This window comes from Leptonychotes weddellii, chromosome 6 (genome assembly GCF_054177405.1).
Source record: "Leptonychotes weddellii isolate Sample4059 chromosome 6, ASM5417740v2, whole genome shotgun sequence".
NCBI lineage: Eukaryota > Metazoa > Chordata > Mammalia > Carnivora > Phocidae > Leptonychotes > Leptonychotes weddellii.
This window is the reverse complement of record NC_138374.1, coordinates 14,995,170-15,013,935: the sequence shown is the minus strand read 5'-3', so window position 1 is coordinate 15,013,935 and position 18,766 is coordinate 14,995,170. Positions and strand designations below refer to the sequence as shown.

General features: G+C 45.6%; 1 long non-coding RNA gene across 2 annotated transcripts in view; it reads right to left on the bottom strand.

The window, feature by feature from the left end:
* The window catches only part of LOC115938655 (uncharacterized), a 116,050-nt gene that overhangs the window by 29,230 nt on the left and 68,054 nt on the right, over nucleotides 1–18,766 (bottom strand). For both annotated transcript variants that reach the window (XR_014146189.1, XR_014146190.1), the window contains one exon: nucleotides 8,501–8,709. This is a non-coding gene — a long non-coding RNA (uncharacterized LOC115938655). The remainder of the gene's footprint in view (nucleotides 1–8,500; nucleotides 8,710–18,766) is intronic.

Here is an 18,766-nt window from a genome sequence, read left to right as displayed (position 1 = left end):
CTTGATCCCAGCCTTTCAAAACTGGGAGAAATACATTTCTGTTGTTTATGACCCACCCAGTCTGTGGTATTCTGCAATAGCAGCCCTCACTAAGACACTAATACAGTTTATTAAATCAATTTAAAAGTCAAGAAACAAGGGGAAAGAGATGGGGTAGCATAGAAGCGAAGGACCATACTACCTGAGCCCTGGATTATGCAGTATTTGGGTATCCGGTCTCTCTTGGCCACATTAACCTTCCCCACTGATGGTTTCACTAAGAAGACCAGAGTTGAGGTTTGAGCAAAAGGGACCCACAGGCAGAAGGTGCCTGGGCCAATAACAACGCATTTGCTCCGTGGGGGGAATGCAAGGGCAAGTGCTCACGGCCATAGCTGTAGCTTGTTTTCTGGGGGTAAAGATTTTATTTATTTATTTGACAGAGAGAGAGAGACAGCGAGAGAGGGAACACAAGCAGGGTAGTGGGAGATGGAGAAGCAGGCTCCCTGCCGAGCAGGGAGCCCGATGTGGGGCTCCATCCCAGGACCCTGGGACCATGGCCTGAGCTGAAAGCAGATGCTTAACCAACTGAGCCACCCAGGCGCCCCTACTTCTTTTTCTTTTTTAAGTAGGCTCCATGCCCAGCGTGGAGCCCAATGTGGGGCTTGAACTCATGACCCTGAGATCAAGACCTAAGTTGAAATCAAGAGTTGGACACTGAACCGACTCAGCCACCCAGGTGCCCCCCATTTTTCCATTTCTTTTTTTCTTTTTTAAATTTATTTATTTATTTGACAGAGAGAGAGACAGCGAGAGAGGAAACACAAGCAGGGGGAGTGGGAGAGGGAGAAGCAGGCTTCCTGCCATGCAGGGTGCCTGATGCGGGGCTCGATCCCAGGACCCTGGGACCATGACCTGAGCCGAAGGCAGACGCTTAACGACTGAGCCACCCAGGCACCCCACACAGCTGTGGCTTGTTGATTAGCCTGTTGAGCTGCTATGAATTTCATCTGGCAGGGAACATAAGGGACCAGAATGGGTAACACCAGTATGTGGCCAATTTAAGACCTTATAAATATTCAGTATCTGGTATGACTATATTTAGTATACCACGCATATTTGGTGCCTTGTATGCTTTATGTGTATTATGAATGTTCAATGCCTCCTGGGTCTATCATTTTTTATTTGCTAAAAAAGTAACGTCTTAACCTTAAAACATTATAGAACCAAGAGAAACCCTATTATTATCACTCATGCCACCTGCTTTACTGGCCACACCTTTGCCACATCTTTTGCCTGCTGGCAAAATGCCTTCTGCCAGGCTATTCGCCCTCCAAAGCCCAGCTTAAGTCCCACCTTCTCCAGAAAGCCTGTCCTGAGCCAGTGGTGTCCCAGAGCTCGCTCATATCAGCTCAGGAAAGTTAACTGGTAATTTTTCAGGAATTTTGCAAGCCAGTTATTGAACATGGGCATTATTTAAAATTACATTATGTAAATTTACAATGAAAGAAATTAAAGACAAAGGCAGTAAATGTTCAGACTCATCAGTTCTGAATTACTATCATACCCTTGATGACAATCTAGCTGGAGTGTCTTTGCATCCACTGCACCTCTGTGGCGGAATGACTCATAATGGTGTTCTCCCGCGTGCCGCGCGTTTCAAGCGTCAACTTGGTGACTTGAAATTAACCAGGGTGGAATTACTGTATCTATACCATGGAAAGTGGCAAATACTATAAGTAAAGCTTCTATTTTCTTCCCCGGGAGCTGGTTGTTAAACATTTACCAGCACTACCACCGATTCCAGCCAAAGTAATCCCGCTGAATTCTAAACTCTCCTAGTGCTTCCTATCTTTTCTGCTCAATGAATGGGCATTTACTCTTTGCTGCCTTAGTTACCAGGTACATTTCCTGTACGTGTGTGTGCGTGCATGTGCGTGCACCCATGCCTTCTCCCCCTACCTAGGTTGTTGCCAGCTTTAGGGGCAGGAACAGTGTCCCCTTTATCCTTTCTGAGCCACCCTGTCCTTAAATAACATCCTCCTCCCGGTGTGAAACGCAGCACCATCTCTAGACTTCCCAGCACCGCAGGGGCTCACATTCTCACCATCTCTCCTACTTCCATTCTGGCTCCTGGCCTCCCTGTGTGGCTGCTCTTCTGTTTCTGCCCCACCCCAGCCCCTAACACTCCTCCTTCTCCACTCGCCGCACCCCCCACCCCAGCCCAGCACCATGGAAACGGCAATATATATATATATTTTTTTTACCAAGGGTTTGGATCTAATGGAACTGGAGAACAGCACAGGGATTGGTAATAATTCAACATCAGGCATCACTTCCCTGATATATACAGTGCCATCACGGGGGATCTCTCCTTGCCCTTTTTTCTCGGTGGCCCCCTCTCCACCAGGACCCTTATCTCCATGTTTGAGAGTCCTCAAACCTTTCCCACCAAAGGGAAACCACAATTTGTATAACTTTATGATGCCAAGAATTTGCTATGAATCCCTCCCCAACTAAGAACCCACTTTGCACATTAAAAAATTATGATAAAAACTCTCAACAAAGTAGGTATAGAAGGAACGTATCTCAACATAATAAAGGCCATATATGACAAGCCCACAGCCAACATCATACTCAGTGATCAAAAACTAGAAGCTTTTCCTCAAAGATCAGGAATAAGACAAAGATGGCTACTTTCATGACTTTTATTCAACATAGTACTGGAAACACTAGCCAGAGCTATCAGGCAAGGGAAAAAAAGAAAAAGGCAGCTAAATCAGAAAGGAAGAAGTAAAATGGTCTCTAGTTGCAGATAACATGATACCATATACAGAAAACCCTAAAGACTCCACGAAAACTGTTAAAACTAATCAACAAATTCAGTGAAGTCTCAGGATACAAAAATCAATATACAAAAATTGGTTGTGTTTCTATACTCCGATAATTAGCTAAAAAAAAGACAAATTAATAATTTATAATTGCATCAAAAAATATCTAGAAATAAATTTAACCAAGGAGATGAAAGACCTGTACACTGAAAACTGTAAGACACTGATGAAATTGAAGACACAAATAAATGGAAAGCTATGTTGTGCCCATGGGTTGGAAGAATATTGTTAAAATGTCCACACTACCCACAGCAATCTACATAATCAATGTAATCCCTATAAAGATTGTAATGGCCCTTTTCAGAGAATAAATGATCCTAAAATTTGTATGAAACCACGAAAGACCCCAAATAGCCAAAGCAATCTTGAGAAAGAACAACAACACTGGAAGCATCATGCTTCCTGATTTCAAACTATAGTGCAAAGCTATGGTAATCAAAACAGTAGGGCATTGGCATAATAATAGACACATAGATCAATGGAACAGAATAGAGAGCCCAGAAATAAACCCACAATTATATGGTCAATTAATTTACAACAAAGGAGTCAAGGAAATGGGGAAAGAGCAGTCTCTTCAATAAATGGTGTTGGGAAAACCAGACACCCACATGCAAAAGAATGAAATTGGACCACTGTCTTATACCATACACAAAAAGTAACTCAAAATAGGTTTAAAAAAAAAAAAACTTGACCATAGACCTGAAACCATAAAATTCCTAGAAGAAAACATAGGCAATATGCTCCTTGACATCAGTCTTATGATTTTTTGGATTTGACACCAAAAGCAAAGGCAACAGAAGCAAAAATAAACAAGTGGGACCATATCAAACTAAAAAGTTTCTATGCAGCAAAGGAAACCATCAACAAAGTGAAAAGGCAATGTACTGAATGGGAGAAAATATTTGTAAATCATACATCAGATAAGGGGTTAATATCTAAAATAAAGAACTCCTACAATTCAATAGCAAAAAAAAAAATCTGATTGAAATATGGAGAAACTAAATAGACATTTTTCCAAAGAGGACATAGAGATGGCCAACAGGTACACGAAAAGATGCTCAACATCATTCATCAGGGAAATGCAAATCAAAACCACAATGAGATATCACCTCACACCTATTAGAATGGCTATTATCAAAAAGAAATAACAAGCGTTGGTGAGGATGTGGGGATAAGGGAACCCTTGTGCACTGTTGGTGGGAACAGAAGTTGGGGCAGCAACTACGGAAAACAATATGGAAGTTCCTTAAAAATTTAAAAATAAAATTACGATATGATCCAGCAATCCCCCTTCTGGGTATTTATCCAAAAGAATTTAAAACAGGATCTTGAAGAGATACTTGCACACTCACGTTCACTGCAGCATTATTCACAACAACCAGAAGTGGAAGAAACTAAATGTCCATAAACAGATAAACAAAATGTGGCCCATACATGTAATGGAATATTATGCAGACTTAAAAAAGAAGAAAATCCTGGCATAAGCTACAATACGGATGGACCTGAAGGATATTTTGCTAAGTGAAATAAGCCAGTCACAAAAAGACAAATACTGCATGCTTCCATTTATACAAGGTATCTAAAGTAATCAAACTCATACAAACAGAAAGTAGAATCATGGTTGCCAGCCCCTAGGGAAAGAGGAAAAAGAGTTCTTCAATCATAGGGTTTCAGTTTGCGAGATGAGAAAGTTCTAGAGATCTGTTGTACAACAATGTGCATACAGTTAACAATATTGTAATGTAGGCTTAAAAATTATAAGAGGGTACATTTATGTGTTTTACCACAATTTTCTTTAAAAGGGCACAGACCAATCTCATTCTAAAAATATGGGATTTTATTACAGAACTCTCAAAACAATGCAAGACAATCAGGTGTGTGCCTGCTATAAATTATTTTTGGACTCCCTGTGGTTTTGGACTATTTAGACTGCTCTTCACTATCATTGTGGATGACGAAGAGGTATGTTTAACGAGGTGTCCAAGTGTCTCTTTGAGGCCACTTTTAGTCTGGGGACATTCCATACACTGTATATTCTTTTTATGACTGGAAAAAAGTCTTCTCACATGTTATAAATGCAAGCGCATGGGGTAGGCCTAGCAAAGGGATGGCCCCACATAGGGAGTATTGGAGAGAGCTGGTCACCTGTCATCACCGCCCAAGCTGGCCTGGTGCCTGGCCCAGTATCTGCCTCTGCCAAGCCTCTCTCTGTAGATCCAGAACCCGGCATCTGCTGCTGATAGCACCCAGGCAGATGGGCTTCCTTTCTGCCGGAGAACAGCCTGCCAAGAGACACCACCCTACTTAAGTGAACTTACAGAGGTGAAAAAAATCCCCTTTATCCTTCATTCTTTATTTTGTGAATTAACATTTTTGTGAATAGCATTTTCTTGAAGCAGAGTTCCCTCTACCATCATACTGGATGGTTTTTCTAATGCTCGTGCAAAAGGATGGCCACCCATCGTCAGAGCAGCTTTGATATTCCCCTATAAGAAAAAATTTTTTTCACTTTACCCCCCCACTTTTTTTTTTTTTTTTTTTTAAGGAGAGCAGATGTTTGAGATAGGGGTCAGATGCTGCTACAGACCAGCTCAAATGCAAGACAGTGTCCACATGGGAGTTGTCTTGCTTCTCCCTAGTGACTCCAAAGCAGGGTCTCAGAGACCGTTCCTACAGCCTGTGTCAATGCTCGAGGTCTGGTGCATCCCTTGGAAGAACTGTAATATTTTTGACAGACTATCTGTTAAAATGCTTGTGTCCTCATTTGGAGTTTCCAGTCTGTGTTTGCACTGAGCTCCGTCCAGGTAAAAAGGGAGAGAAAATACTCCATGTGTTCTTTACGCAGGGTTCAGCCAGATAGAGACCAACCTTTATTATCAGTGGCACCAAAGTCTGTACCATCTGCCCAGCCTGGAGGCTCCAAATGGCTCCCCAAGGCCACAAGCCTCGTGTAGACTTGGGGTTTGGAAAGGGCCAATTTGGATCTTGCAAGTGTACCACAGGCCACCTCCCAGGCCTGAAAACATTTATCAAAATGATTTGAAGTCCAAATTAACAGCAGATGATTTTAGCCACCGTGCCCCCATTTATGGCATAAAATTATGCATTTTCAGAGCTAGAAAGGATCCGGGAGGTCTTCTAGGTCAATGCCCCTCATGCTACAAAGAAGGAAAGTGGGCAGGCAGTGAGTCGAAGAGGGTCATCGAAGGACACCTGCTGGTTGGTAACAGAGCCTGGACCCGAAGCCAGCCAGGCCTCCTGACTCGCCACAATTTATCTTCCCACTACAGCCTGGCAGAGTTTCCAGATAACCAGAACATTGACAAGACCCTGCCAGTGGCCCACCAACTTCAATCAATATTTGCTACAACAGAATTCCAGCATAACCTAGAGATTTGGAAATTTGCGTTCATGGGGTTTGATGTGTTCTATTGGAAAAAGTATTTTTGACTTTTCTAGAAGTGATCCGTTTACTTAGTTCACGCATGTCAAGTGTTTTGTACCAGACTCATGCTCAGTAAATTCATGTTCCACAAACATCCAGCTCATTTCCCCTGCATCTGTACCCTTGAAAAGGACCCACATGACAAATGCCTTCTGGGTCCTTGGGGGCAGACTGAGAGTGGTAGCAGGCAGATCTAGGATTTTGGGGTATTTGGTCCTGGGGATTTCACTTAATGGAGCCATTGAATCAAAAGCCAGAGGCCCTGGGTTTGAGTTAGGGTCTGGTCAGTCCCTGTGTGGCTCCCGTAGGAAGGTTCAGTCCCGGCCTGGCCCTGCAAGAGGGATTTAAGGAGCTCCAGCCCTCAGCTCGCAGCTTCAACTCAGGCCAACTGCCCATTTCCTAAGTTGGTGCCCATGCTCTGTCCTTCTGCGCCTAACGGGTTAGCTTCTCCCAGGATCACCTACCAGATTCCGTGATTTGTTCCCAGCACAGGCCCTGATTCTCCCGCACAACCCTATGACAGATGTCCCTAGTGCTGGGTTCTGGATTCCCTGTCCCTGGGTCCTGCCCTCCTTTTGGAACACAGGACAATCCTCACTAGACCGCTCCAGTGCTGAAGGCTCACCTGGCTGGGCTTGAGTGAAGCAAGCAACTGGTGGTTCTGACCCCACACGTCTGTGCCTTCTGCCCATGCCCCACCAGGGTGGGGGGCCGTAGCCTAAATAGCTCGCTGGCTTTCCTCCCGGTCTCAACTAAGTCTGCCCCATCCCCATCCCCACCCCACCCTCCTTCAGCCCTCGGCTGGGTCCTGCTCCAGATCAAGCCTGTCTTTTCTGATGGAAGTCAAGGAGGCCAGGCTGGATCCACCTGACTTAAAGAAGCACGTGCCCATATAAATAGGCAAGCATGTGTATTCGCTCTCTGGTTGTTGGCATGAAGGCATACAGGGCAGGGTGCCCAGAACCGGCCACTAGAAAATAAGGCTGTTGGGTCTCATAAGGTAAGTTTGATTACTTATGGTCTTTAAAGTGATCTGGTTTTGAAAGGGAGCTGAAATGTTCTCATTAAATGAAGATGAAAACTTCGAGGATCTGAACATGGCGATGTGTCCGTCCTTGTCCCCAGGCTCCCATGGATATCCCTGATATGTGGAAACTTATCAGCCATAGGAGAGATCAAAACAAGACTGAATTTTGAGGACCTATTTTGAAAGCATGTGTGTATGTGTTCCTTGTTAAAAGTAACTAAATCAGGGGTATAATGAATAGTCTGTTTCTATTTAAGTTTTGTTGATCAAAAAATCTGAGTTCCCCAAAAAAAAAAAAAAAAATCTGAGTTCATGGTTTGCCCCCTTGACAATTTCCAAAAGCATGCACCTTATTTATATGGTTCTCAAAAATGAATCCAGCCCAGGCCCTTGTCCTACGCTCAAGACTTGGCTTTTTCCTGGAGCCCTGAGAAAGGTCATGCAGGGGGTGTAGTGGGAATAAGCTGACGACCCTTGGGTGGAAAACAGTGCAGGTCCCCAGAGGCCCAAGAAGATGAAGGCTCCTAGTTGATCTGGTGATGGGGCGGTGAGCACAAAGTCAGGAGTAAGGTAGTCATGGAGGCGGAGAGCACTCAGTAAATTATGGAACTAGTGTCAGGTGCCCTCTGACCTCTCATTCTGTCCTGACCCCAATAATTCAGAGATGTAAGATTTGTACAGTCAGTTCTGAAGTTATTTCAAATGGTCATGCCTTACAAGTATGTGTTTCACTTGCAAATTTGCAAAATGCTTTTGTAAACTGCCTTCAGTTGGATTCACCAGAAGTAGGCTCAGAAGAAGATTCGTGTGGGAATGATTTACCACGGAGGTGCTCCCAGGAGAAACCAGCAAGAGGGGGGAGAAGCAGCTATTGCAGCCCAAGGACCATCCCCCGAGGGAGGTCTCAGGTTGGAGCTTTTGAAAGCTAAGCACTCAGAAACCCAGGGATGGGCGCACAGAACCTGTGAGCCGGCTCCAAGGGGGTCTGGGTGCAGCGCTGATAGCAGACACTATCAGCTAGCTCCCTTGGTCCCTAAACAACTCGGGGACGCAGGAGGGATTGTACCCTGCGTTCACAGAATGGGGAAGCTGAGATAAAGAGAAACTGCCCCTGAGTCACACATCCTCACTGTACGTAACAAGATGTATAGAACTCACCCGGCTGTGTTCAGTCCTCCGGGCTCTTCTTCCTCTCTACCACGAAAGGGATTCTTCCCGCTGTCCGTCTGTGATGGCTTCCCACCCCATGGCAATGGGCGTCCAGGGCAAGCAACATAATTAGGAGGTCAAAGCAGCTGCATTCCCAAACCAGCTGGAAATTACTTCGGGATTTGCTGATGTTGTCAGTTACCCAGCTTCTTAGCCCCCTAAATCAGAACAGATAGTCAGGATTTGGAAACAGTTTTGTGCTTATTAATCTTAACACCTCTAGGAAACAGGCTTCAGAATAGGGTTGTTTTTGATAAACTATCTTCCTAATGTGCCTTTGCATCGTCCCAGCCTGAACTTGTGCGCTCCTGCCTGGGTGAGGCCCCCCGCCTTCTACTCACTTCCTATCCACATCCTCCTGGCAGTCAAGACCCACTCTGAGCACGTCTTGCCAGAGGCCCCCACCGGCCCCAAGGGGACTGACCACCCTGGATGTGGGTCGTGCAGGCTTTGGGTGATACCTCGTCCTGCCTACCTTTCTAATGGGCTTGCTTCTTTCTGCTCAAAGCGAGGATCTGTTTCTTAGGACTGGCTCCCCAGCCAATGCCACACCTGAGTATCCTCTGTGAAGTCCAGCACGATGCTTCGAGAATGGTAGATGTGGGAACAACGGTTAGTCACTCGGTTTTGGAGACAGAAAAATGGAAGCACCCGGAGGAACCCGCCCGGATAAAGCACGAGCCACGCACGGGCAAGGCTTAGCTTGCAATCACTTCCTGTCGATTTTGCTTGTTGAAACCGGGCCGGACCTGAGATCTCCATTCGAGACCACCCCTTTTAGGGCTGGCAAAGAAAGGGGCAGGCTCTGGAGTCAAACCTGCCTGCCTGAGTCATTAACTGTGTGATCTCAGGCAAACCTTTTTTCTCTGCGTCTCGTTTCCACTCTGTAAAATGAGGTAAATAATAGCACCTGTCTCCTAGGGTGATGGGGCTTCAATGAGCCTCACGTGCATAAGGAACTCGGAAGGGTGCAGATCAAGCATGCTACATAGATCTATTCTTACCATGACTATTGTTAAGAGTCCAGAAGGATAAAGGATTTGCCTGACATCCCATATCTGGGAAGACTGTGCTCAAATATCACCTTCTCTGTGAAGCCTCCCCTGACGACCCAGTTTAAACGGCAGTCCTCCCCCCTTATGTTCGCCTTAACCCCTTCCCTGCGTGTCACCGTCTAACCTACTATGTCATTGGCTTATTTTGTTCCCTTCATGAGGGGGAAGGCAAGGACAGGAGTTTCTGCCTATTTTGTTCCCACTGGACCCCCGGGGTCTGGAACCGTGGCTCACGTGGCACAATAATTACCTACTGAGTGATGAAGCAGCAAGCCCGGGACTCCGTGTTGCCTTGGTGGCCCCAAGCCCAGCCATAGACAGCCCCGGTAATGACCTGCAGTATGGTTCCCGGACTCCCTCTCCCTCTCCCACCCCACCCCAGCACCCACAAACACCCAGGGACAGTTCAGCAGCAAACCACCGAGAAGGTTCTACCTCCTCGTGCAGGCGCTGCCGGAATGAGAAGGAGCGATGGGGCTGCCAGCCAGAGATACATTCAGCTCCCGGCGTGGCTGCTCTCTAGCTATGTGACCCGGACAGGGCCCTCTGCCTCTATGGACCTCCCTCGTGGGCACGTGGTCTCCAGGCCTCCCCCAGATTCCTGGGTGGCGGCTTCAGGGCTTCCTCGCTTACAGATGCTGAGATGCCAAGGCCTGCCCGGCCTGCCTGGTCTCCCCTGATTCCAATCAGCAAGGCGGTGAAGGGGCGCGGTGAAGGGGCCCTGGCCCAGGGGAGAGGCAGGGGATGGACAGGTGGGCTCTCCACAGATCTGCCCTCCTGCAAGATCCTGAGCAGCGGGACCCAGACGCTTGCTGAATCCCTTGCAGCTGGGAGCTGCTCCAGTGGGCCATGTATCTGCACTGGGCGGGGTTTTTTTCTTATTGCCAAGAATTTCCGCTTCCAGTGGCATTCATCTTTCCCAGGAACACCCCTCAGCTAAAAGAGAAAAGAAAAAGCAAACAAAAGAAACCCTCCCTGAAGAAGGAGGCTTTCTTTCTCTGACTGCGCGTCCCTGATAAGAGAAACCCTCTGCCAATTGTGACATCCTGTTCTGGACCTGCCCTGTTGCTCCTCTCCCTGGCCAGGCTCTTGGGGCTCCTCTGGGCGTGATGAACAGAGCTGGGGGGCCTACAAAGTCAGCAGTAGATGATCTTTTGAGACTTGGCGATGTGAATTCAAGCTGTCGGCCAAGTGTGCAAAATTGCCCAGCTGAGGCTGATTAACTCTTCTCCCATACACATTTTTTATTTTTTTACTTATTTATGTATTTATTTTTAAGTAAGCTCCATGGCCAACCTGTGGCTTGAACTCATGACCCTGAGATCAAGAGTTGTATGCTCCAGCAACTGAGCCAGCCAGACACCCCATCTCCCATACACATTTCTTTTTTTTTTTTTTAAGATTTTATTTTATTTATTTATTTGAGAGAGAGAGAGAGCATGAGAGGGGGAGGGTCAGAGGGAGAAGCAGACTCCCTGCCGAGCAGGGAGCCCGATGCGGGACTCGATCCCGGGACTCCAGGATCATGACCTGAGCCGAAGGCAGTTGCTTAACCAACTGAGCCACCCAGGCGCCCTCCCATACACATTTCTTAATAACAACATAGACACATTGCCTGCTAGACATTTAAAAGATAGAAATGACTGTATCATCTTTTCTATTCTCGGATACCTCTTCCACTTTGCTAATGAGCCCCACAGGCATGGGCCCACCAGAGACTGAATTCTGTTGTACTGGACTCTGCCATCCAATACAGAAACCACTTGCCACATGTGGCCGCTGAGCCCTGGAAGTGTGGCTAGTCCAAACCGAGATAGGCTGTAAGTGTAAATGCACACCAGATTTCAAAGATTTAATATGACCCAAAAAATGTAAAATAGCTCAATAATAATTTTTCTACTGATTACATGTTAAAATGATAATATTGGGTTAAATACATACGTTAATAACATGAATTTTTTATTTTTCCAAATGTGCCTACCAGAAAATATAAAATTACGTATATGGCTCATAGTATGTTCTATTGGATTGTGCTGATCTAGAACTTCGTTTTCTTTGAATTCCAAGTTTCTAAGTTCGAAAAAGGAAGACAACACTTTGCTTTGCCCACTGTCCTTGGATATTCAATCTATTTTTCCCAGGTTACAAGATAAGCAAGAATAATGCTATACTTCTCAGTAGTTATTCATTCCAAAAGCCCTGAGAAGGGAGGTGAGCACAGGGCTTTCATCAGTCAGTCAAAAGCTCCAAAAGGCATTAAGGTCTCATTTTTCTCTGCAGGCAAGTTCTGGTAGTTTCTACAGTGGGCAATCCTCATTTCCAACTGTACCTCTTACTTAGAAATATCATTATTTCAGAATCCTCTTTGTAAAACCACTGTTCTCTTAATTAACCAATCAAGTGAAGGTGTTTTAAAAGCCTTTTATTAGCACTTGAGTTAGGGATATCTTGGCAGAAAATGTTTAAGTTAACTGCTGCCCTGATTTGAATCTCATAAGACAAGTTTCTATGACTAGTACCCAGGAGACTGGAATGCCAATACCACCCTTTGACTAGTGGTTACATGACCTTAAGGAATCCACTTCCCTGGGCTGAAGTTTTGCCATCTATAACGTTGGCAGGTGGTTTCTAAAATTTCTTCTACTTTTTGTACTAGATTTAAAATCCTAGACTTAGGGGCGCCTGGGTGGCTCAGTCGTTAAGTGTCTGCCTTCAGCTCAGGTCATGATCCCAGGGTCCTGGGATCGAGCCCCACATCAGGCTCCCTGCTCTGCGGGAAGCCTGCTTCTCCCTCTCCCACTCCCCGTGCTTGTGTTCCCTCTCTCACTGTGTCTCTCTCTCTCTCAAATAAATAAAAAATCTTAATAAATTAATTAATTAATTAAAATAAAATAAAATCCTAGACTTAAAAAAACCCCAAAACTCAGTTTTTCAGTCTTCCATCTTGATTGTGACAAGCTTAATGATTAGTGTCATAATCAAGGTGCAATAATAAAAACCACTGTTTTATAGTCAACGTTTCAATATTAAGCAGTTTTCTGACTCTCTTATAAAGATTTTTCTTCTAAGTTTGGGGTTATCAAATCTAAGCATGAGAAGGACCCATAGCATGTCTCTGATTATTTTATAGTAAAAACCATGTCCAGCGTGTACAATCACCCCAGGCTAGCAGTTTGGTTGGGCATGTCTACCAAGAACTGCAAAGTCCATGTCCCATGATCCTGCAGTTCCCTTCTTGGGATCTATCACAAGGAAGCTATTGGCAATTTGAATAGATTTATATGGAGAGTTAATGAGCCAGGCTACTTAACATAACATCATCATCATCATCATCATCATCAGAGTAATAGGAAAAAGTCAGATGTCAGGTGAATGGTAAAATAAATAGATTAAGTAAGTCTGTACAACAGAATAATATTACAGCATTAAAATGGTTTTAAAAAGCTATTTCAGAACCTAGGAAAGTAGTTCTAACACTAGTGTCAAAGTCAGGTTGTAAGAACATTCTTCAAAATCCTAAGAGCAATTCTCCCCATGTAGTGGCATTTAGTGAGTGATTTTTATTTTCACAGTCATGCTTTTCTCTATATTTTCCAAATTCTTTAACAATTCCAATTACTTTCATAATCAGAACAAAGGTGACTTTTGCAGAGAAACCCATCACACTTTTCTCAGCCCTGCAGTGCTCCAGGCTTTATCTGATTCTGTGGCAGATTTGAAGCTGAATTGAAAAATCTGGGGCTCTCATTGCTTTAGAAGAGTGCATAGGAGGGCTCAGTAAAGATTTGGTTAATGACTGAAGAACTAGAGGGGGAAAAAAACGTCACAAAGAGTCAAATAAAATAATTTTTAAACTTCAGGTTTAATTTTCAAATGAATGGTACAGAAAATTATTATGGGTGGAGAGGCAGAATGATTGCAAGGACCTTGAGCTCAAAGGACAGTTTTTATGGGGGGCACCTGTATCCGTGTGCTTGGACCACCATCAAAAAGCACAGACTGGGGGGCTTCCACAACAGAAAGGTATCTCTCATAGTTCCAGCGGCTGGAAATCCAAGGTCAAAGTGCCTACAGGTTTGGTTTTTCCTGAGCCCTCTCTCGTTGGCTTACACATGGCTGCAATCTTGCCACGTCCTCATATGACCTTGCCTCTGTGTGTTCCTATTCCTGGTGTCTCTTTATTTGTTTAAATTTCCTCTTCTTATAAGATCACCAGTCAGACTGGTTTGGGGCCCACCTTAACAGCCTCATTTTAACTTAACTCACCTCTTTAAAGTCCTATCTCCAAATATAGTCACATGCAGAGGTCCTGGGGATCAGGAATTAAAATTAAACGTGTGAAAATTAGGGGCATGCAATTCAGCCCATAACAACATCCAACCCAAGTGATTTCATTGACCTTAAATCTTCCAAGTAATCCCAACTGATTCCTAGGCTCTCAGAGGCGGACAGGCCAGGGAGCTGGACGGGTTCTTACTATCAGTGGCCATAAACTATTGGGTGCAGGCTGCTAGTGAAGAAGCCAGAGAAGGAGGGGCTAAGTGCCAGCACTTGGATCTGAGACACTGAAGATTTTTATATGGAGCTGAGGATCCCTTTAGGGAAGTTTCTGGAGGAAAAGTGAGGCACCAGGGGCACCTGGGTGGCTCAGTCGGTTAAGCGTCTGCCTTTGGCCCAGGTCATGATCCCAGGGTCCTGGGATCAAGCCCCGCATGGGGCTCCCTGCTCAGCAGGGAGTCTGCCTCTCCCTCTGCCTCTCTCTCTCTCTCAAGTAAATAAATAAAATCTTTTTTAAGAAGTGAGGAACCAAGTTAGAGAGTCAATGTAGCAAAGCCTTTCATCCTTGGCTAAGAAACTGGACTGGATCCTGTAGATAATGGGGAATCATTAGACGGTATTAATACGATACTTGTGTGACTTCCCTGTTTCTTATTTGTTTGTTTTTTAATACCAGCAGCTGAAAATGTCTACTCTACGTGAGCCTACAGAGGTGTTGTTTATTAACACGGAGCATTTGAATAAAGATAATCTTGGCAAACAAGCCTTGGGGTTCAAAGAAAAGACGGCCTTTGTTCCATCAAATAAAAATATCACAGAATTTAATAAGCCCTACTCTGTTTCCCTGTGCCTACACAGTCAAAGGAAAAAGTTAAGTCAATTATCCTGATAATCCTGTTTTATTTATGGAGCTTTTTTAGCTCTTGTGGAGGATGTCTACCTAGTCTTGCTCCCTTTTAGAAAATCATTAAATCCTGAGCCATCTAAATGCTAGAGTAAAGTGGATATTCCTTCCAGAGTTTTCTTTTTTGGAGTTCCTGCATTGTACAGGCTGATTCTTTCTTAACCTCTGACTTCCTCTGCTACCCTCAGGAGTTGCCAAGTTCCCCACCAAAAGATCCCCAGAGGAAGGCGGCTACAAGAAAACTCACTGGCTGTGATGGAGCCTGCTTTTCTTATTGAAATGGAGATTTAAGGTCAGTGAACCAAACAAAAACCAAAACACAGCAAACTCATCAAAATGCAGGCCCCTAAATTGAGACTAACACTGCTTCACTCTTAATTTAAAAGAGAGATGGAACAGAACGCCACTGGCTTCCCAGAAAACATGGCACTTTTCCCTAGTTAAGCAAAATAGATTTAATTTGCCTTCTATTTTAAGGCTTGGCCCCCTATTTTGTCTCTATCCTTGTCCTTTTACCTCATCTCTCTTACCGCCTTCCAATGCTTTTTATCTTTGCAAACACCTTAAATCTTTTTTGGAACTAGACACCCATAAAGACACACTCATCCCAACAAATAACACTTGAAGGTCCTCATTGGTCACGCCGTTGCTCAGGCTTTTCCACCCACCACCCCACTTTGGCTCCTGGAAGCCTCGAGTGTGCGAAAGGAAACAGCTCCGTCTGCCATCTACATTCTCAGCTGGGTGTTGGCCAAAGTGAAGTAGAGAGAACATCTGACAGAGGGTCTATTATCTGTGTCCCAGGATGGTTACCATGTGTTACGGACTGAATGTTTGTGTCCCCCCCACCCAGATTCCTATGTTGAAGCTCTAACCCCACTGTGATGGTATTTGGAAGTGGGACTCTCGAAGGAAACTAATGCTTAGATGAGGTAGTGAGGGTAGAATCCCCGTGATGGATCAGTATCCTTATAAGAAGAGGACTAGACTCCAGAGCTTCCCTTCTCTGCCATGCGAGGACACAGCAAGAACATCTGCAAGCTGGGAAGAAGTCCCACGCCAAGACTCCAATCTGCTAGCACCTTGATCTTGCACTTCCCAGCCTCCAGAACTGAGAGAAAGAAATGTGTGTTGCTTAAGCCACCCAGTCTGTGGTATTTTGTTCTAGCAGCCCCGGCTGACGAAGACACCATAACTGCACCCGCCAAGGCTGGAAGGTAAAGCAGCAAACCTCCCAGTGGGTTTGGCCTCCAAGCCTCTTGGCAGGTCATGTGCACGCCCCGCAGACAGCTCTGATGGGTTTCCATGGGCTCCCTGCCGAGTGCATGTGACTGGTGGTGCACTCTTCATCCGGGAGGGTCCCAGAGCCTTCACCATGTCATTCCTTTCTCCCTTAGAAAAGCCAGAAGCACCAGTCCTTACACACCAGCTTTTGCTATACTCCAAGGATCTGGTGCCATTTCACAGGAAGTACAATTTTCCTCTTGTGTGTTCTCGGGAGCTGGCCTTTTCTCTGCTAATGTTGCAGTTTCCATAAAGTTTTACCATGTGCCATCGCTCTAAATTTATGGCTAATTTACTTTTTTTCTATCCCATTCAATGAAAACCAATCACAATAAATTACACATTGCGATTTTCAGCCCCGGCAGACATTCCAGTTGACGACAATATGTTAATTACAGAAGCTTGCACTGTTCATCTAAATGAAGACTGGTAAGGCCTAATTGTCTGAAGGCGGGGAGGGGCCCTTCTAAAACCTGTGCCATGGCCAAGGTCTTTGCTGCTCACTAGGCAAGCTGACCACATTTCCCCACAGCAGCTTACACAGAGCACAGGGGAGCGGAATTAGGATGATTATTCTGAAATTAATCTATATGAAACCTACATAAACTCGCGTGACATTTGAATCGTGATCACACACAACTTTAACTCTTGCTCTCTCATGTCTTTTAAATTTCATCCTCACCTGCAGCCGGTTGAAAACTCCAGCAGTTGCTCAGGGCTTTCCACATCTCACGGTCCCTTGAAGGCCCAAAGGGACTCAATTTGGAAACAGAATGTCCTTCTTCCTTCCCCAGCATGGCATTATTTTGGGGGGGAAGCCTGATGGGGAGAGGGCACAGTTGTTGTTGTTGTTCTTCTTCTTTCTTCTTCTTCTTCTTCCTCCCCTCCTCCTCCTCCTTCTTCTTTGTCTTCCTTCTTCTTCTTCTTCTTCTTTTAAGATTTATTTATTTATTTTAGAGCGAGAGAGTGAGTGAGCAGGGGGGAGGGGCAGAGAGAGGGGGAGGGGCAGAGGGAGAGAGAATACTGAAGCAGACTCCCCACTGAGCACGGAGTCCACCGTGGGGCTCAATCCCAAGACCCTGAGATAATGACCTGAGCCGAAACCAAGAGCCAGCCCCTTAACCAACTGAGCCACCCAGGTGCCCCGGGGTCGGGGAATAGTTCTTCTAACCCTTCTCACTCAGCTGCCAGGTGGAGAGTGGGAGGAGGTGGGGGAGAGAAGAGAAGCAAGGGCTTCAGACAGCTTGTTCCAATGGGAGCTCCTAAGTTCTGTGTTCCTTTCAGCCTGGCAGAGTCCAGGCTGAGGCTCGGGCGGGGCCCTTCAGAAACTGACGGCTGGGCCCTCTCTTCTGCAGCTCCCTAACAGGATGATTAGATCCTTATTTTTGGGCCGTCCTGACTTCCTCCGGGTTACACCTCCAGTCTCCCTTGCTTGGGTCTCCTGGCCCCTCCAGGCTGGTCCTTTAGCACAAGACCCCAGATGGGCCCCATGGTTGTTCTTCTGCTCCCACAGCTGTGGGGAGAGAGCAGGGGACTCCCACCAGCACCTCTGACACACTTAGTCCTCTCTGGCCTTCCGAATTCCTGCAGCACTTAGACCCCAGCCCATACAGCCAGAGGCCAGCCCCCTGGATCTCCCAGATACATCAACACATTGTCAAAACTCTCAAGGGCTACTCTGGAAATCCCACTGGCTTAGGCTTGGGTGAGGGGTGGGTAGAACTCACAGCACAAATCCCTGCTGTTCCTGAGCACTCGTTCGACCATATCTGATCCCTTCTTTGTCATTTGCATTTTGGCTTTGGGGTCTAAGCATTGTGAGCAGTTTCTAGGGTCACGTCCTTTGGAAAGCTACATATAGGAGCTATAGGGATCCATATCTACCCTAGAGTCCAGTGGTTCTCAGTCCAGTAACATGGCCCCCAAGAAGCACATGGAAATGTATGAGAATCTTCTGGAGGGTTGCTAAAACAATGGGTAAGAGATCCTCCTAGCATTTCATGCCTGGGAGCAGGATTGCTAAATGCTCTGGAACCCATGGAACATCCCTACACACTGACCCAAAATGTCAGAGAGACCTCCCTCCTAGAGTAATGCCGGTCATCAAAAGTAAGGCAAAAGAGCTGAATTCTTTCAAACTCATATAATCTGGAGACCTCTTTATGCTTAGTGAGAGCTTCTCCTAAGACTGAGTCACCAGGCTAAGTGTGACTGGGGAAGAATCCTCCATTTGTACTTGTTTCTTTTTACCTAGACCATAAGGACCTTGGGGGCAGATGTCATTTCTGACCCTTTGAATGGCATTCTGGACACAGTGGGTTCCAAAAAGGTCTGTTGAATGTGATGAACTGAATTGCATTCCACAACTTCATGAGACTATAAGCAAGGACCCAAACCCATAAAATCTGAGAAATAAGAGATAAAAGTCCTGAATCGACAGGAAAAAACCAACAGTGTACAGGAAGTGTATTTACTGTCCCTTACTGTGTTCACCACCCCTTCCCCAGCAGCATCTATTTCCACCCCAATGCCACCCCTCCACCTTCCCCACCCCCTCTCCCTCCCCTCCACCCCCTCCACCACTCCCCACCCTGGCCTGGCCAAGAATTCCATAAATACCCAAACATCAACTCTAGGCCTTCTGCAGATCAAGTAATGGATGAGAGCCACGACAAGTGAGGGAAATGAGAAAGA